The following is a 3672-nucleotide window of genomic DNA, read 5'->3' as shown; positions in this document are numbered from 1 at the left end:
GTTACAATTTTTCTTAAATTATATTTTCAATTATATTAGCCTACACACAGATGTAATTTCAAAACATCTTACTTTCGCGCCTAAGCAGAATTGATGCTCTCAAACACAGCAAAGACAAAGTACACGTTCACGGCCAGGTTGCAAGTTAGCCTGAAGAGGCGCTAGTGGTCGTTATTTATCTTTATAGTGAGCCGTCTAGAAACAGATCAATAGGGACCTCTATCGGCTGTTTAGGCTAGTTGCAGGTGTGTTAACGTGTAAAAAAAAAAACGACGCAAAACCTGTTATATAGATATCATCATATTGTAGTTTGTTATATAGATCCACATCGATATTTTTAACGGCGTATGCATGTACTGTAGGAACGGAACCAGTACAGCCATACGTACTGTAGGAACGGAACCATTACAGCCATACACGGGGACCAAAATTGGGTGCTTAAGTTTCTGGGGGAGTGTGTAAGTGATGCACCTAACATACAAAAAGCGCTCGACACTGCCATGAAAGTTGCATAGTTTGCTGTCGTTTGTGTAATTTCATCTGACACCTTTATAGCGTTAAACGTTATTTTCTGTAAGTATTTGCCACCTCTTTGTGTATATGAATTGCAGCCTTGCAAATATTGATGGTCCAGCAACCCTCTTGAAAAATCTGCCTCGTCGCGTGAGCTGCTTGCTAACTAACGATTAGCTAGAACGAGCCAACACAAATGTTATTAGCTATCATAGGAAGCTAACGTTAGTTACAATCCACGCTCTTTCTTGATAGTTAACTACAACCAGTCGCACTGTCTTTCTGTACTTCACACGCATTTCAGTTTACAGCAAGTTTGTTTGAAGGTACGAAGATGCACTGGGTAACTACCTAGGTGAATAATGGCTTAATACCGTTAGCTAGTTACATTGCAGTATTACACATTGCTAAATATATATAATATATATATCCTATGGTATGGGCACATGTTTCATTGCTAACATCAAGCTTCTTTTCATTTTTTTTTTTACTGTACTTTAGAGTTTTCTGTCCTTTTACCTCTAATTTATTTTGTCTGACTCATCTTTTTGCCAGGGTGTTGGGTGGAGTAGGTAGACATGGCTGACCAAGAAATTGGGCCCATTGGGTTAGGCAAGAGGGCTGCAGCAGGTGCTGCAGTTTTCAAAGTGCGCGAGGCTGCAATGGCTATTCTTCAAACAGAATCTACTGGTAACCTGAAAGTACAAAAACGGAGTGTCCCATCGACTCCTTTCATCGTACCAGAACCTTCCCTAAAACCATACAAGCGGCCCCCCACTCTGCTATTGCCACCTTCGCACCATGCCAACCCAGTTGGAGGATTTACCTGTGAGGTGTGCAGCCAGAACTTCTTCTCTTTTCCTCAGATGGTGAGACACAAACAGTTCCACGACGAAGAAAGGCCCTTTCCCTGTGGTGTGTGTGGGAAACGTTTCCTGAGCCGCAGCCACTACACTGAGCACCAGCGGGTTCACACTGGGGAGCGCCCCTTTCCCTGTGACCAGTGTGAGCGCTCGTTCACCACACACCACAACCTAAAGCGTCACCACACCATCCATGCCAAAGAGGAGGCGTACCGCTGCCGAAAGTGTGGTGTACTCTTCTGCCAGCGTCACGAGTACCCCAATGGCATACCTCGACCTGACCTCGAGCCTCGACCTGGGTTCGAATCCATGCCCGTGATGCAACCCACACCTCCCATTCAGGTCACACTCACACCCAAGCAGCTTAAGAAGCTTAAAAAGAAGAAGAGCCATAATYTCTCAACCAAACATGATCATTCTAAGAAGAAGAAAAAGAGGAGAGTCAAGCATCCAGGCACAGCAGAGAAGGTACATTCTGTGCCTCAAGAGGAACTTTGGCCTGTGTTGTTAACTAGAGGAGAAAAATTGCAAAAAGTTGCTTATGACATCGAGGTTATTCTTTGATCCTGCATGATGATGAAACAAATGGGATAATCAGTTAGATCATGATTTTAAAAACAAKATAAACATTGTTCTGTTTCTTCTCCACCCATGTGGAAGCACTGTTTCATAAAAGGACTTATACCTCAAAACACTTGTTTTGCATCACATCATGATTTGGTATTTATTCCTTCATTGAGTTTGCGAAAATAAGAACTTTCTCTCCACCAGTGATAATGATTAGAAAATATTCTGTCAAGCATTTGACAATTTTTTTGGTGTTACTTTAGTGTATATATATTTTTTGGGTTATGATTGATTCATTCAATTATACTTGATCCATTGTGAAGAAAGGGCTACTTAGACTGTGTATACATTATTAAATGACTTGCTGTTAAACTAGCTTACTCTTCTGATGTTACACATTCAAAACTAATTTACATAACAAATCATGTTCATCCGCTTTTTAGATTACAATGAGGCCTGTAGTGTTTCTTGCTGGGTCTCAACCATTAAATCGTCCAGAAATTGCCCTCACCAATGTATGTACGTGTAAATAATTCTGATAGTTTTTTGTTGATTATGAATTACTAAATGTACTTGACATAGGAATATCTATAGTCTGTGTTAAGTGAATAATTCTGTTGAATTGGAGTAACAATTAAAGTTCCAGAGTTGATGTCAAACTGCTATGAAATGATATATTGTCTCTGATTTGAGTTCTGCATAACTACCTCAGGCTGTAGATTGTAAATATGTATTTTTTTTAAATTGATAATGGGTTTACTAATTTCTTGCCTTTATCTTGACTCTTGACACTTTCCAGGTACTGTATACAGTGGGGCAAAAAAGTATTTAGTCAGCCACCAATTGTGCAAGTTCTCCCACTTAAAAATATGAGGCCTGTAATTTTCATCATWGGTACACTTCAACTATGACAGACAAAATGAGAAGAAAGACTCCAGAAAATCACATTGTAGGATTTTTAATGAATCTATTTGCAAATTATGGTGGAAAATAAGTATTTGGTCACCTACAAATAGTATTTCTACACCTACTTTCTGGCTCTCACAGACCTGTAACTTCTTTAAGAGGCTCCTCTGTCCTCCACTCGTTACCTGTATTAATGGCACCTGTTTGAACTTGTTATCAGTATAAAAGACACCTGTCCACAACCTCAAACATTCACACTCCAAACTCCACTATGGCCAAGACCAAAGAGCTGTCAAAGGACACCAGAAACAAAATGAGACCTGTACCAGGCTGGGAAGACTGAATCTGCAATAGGTAAGCAGCTTGGTTTGAAGAAATCAACTGTGGAGCAATTATTAGGAAATGGAAGACATAAGACCACTGATAATCTCCCTCGATCTGGGCTCCACGCAAGATCTCACCCCGTGGGGTCAAAATGATCACAAGAACGGTGAGCAAAAAATCTCAGAACAACACGGGGGGACCTAGTGAATGACCTGCAGAGAGGCTGGGACCAAAGTAACAAAGCCTACCATCAGTAACACACTACGCCGCCAGGGACTCAAATCCTGCAGTGCCAGACGTGTCCCCCTGCTTAAGCCAGTACATGTCCAGGCCCGTCTGAAGTTTGCTAGAGACATTGGATGATCCAGAAGAAATGGGAGAATGTCATATGATCAGATGAAACCAAAATATAACTTTTTGGTAAAAACTCAAGTCGTCGTGTTTGGAGGACAAAGAATGCTGAGTTGCATCCAAAGAACACCATACCTACTGTGAAGCA

The 3672-nt window shown here is 40.9% G+C and overlaps 1 non-coding gene across 1 annotated transcript; it reads left to right on the top strand.

The window, feature by feature from the left end:
* Positions 1–240: 240 nt before the first annotated feature.
* Positions 241–2618, top strand: LOC111966644 (uncharacterized). The gene is made up of 2 exons (XR_011480209.1): positions 241–573; positions 1069–2618. It is a non-coding gene; the product is annotated as an uncharacterized protein (transcript).
* The last annotated feature ends 1054 nt before the right edge of the window (positions 2619–3672 follow it).

Source organism: Salvelinus sp. IW2-2015, linkage group LG7 (assembly GCF_002910315.2).
Source record: "Salvelinus sp. IW2-2015 linkage group LG7, ASM291031v2, whole genome shotgun sequence".
NCBI lineage: Eukaryota > Metazoa > Chordata > Actinopteri > Salmoniformes > Salmonidae > Salvelinus > Salvelinus sp. IW2-2015.
Note: the sequence above shows the minus strand (reverse complement) of the source record. Positions and strands in the feature narration are given on the sequence as shown.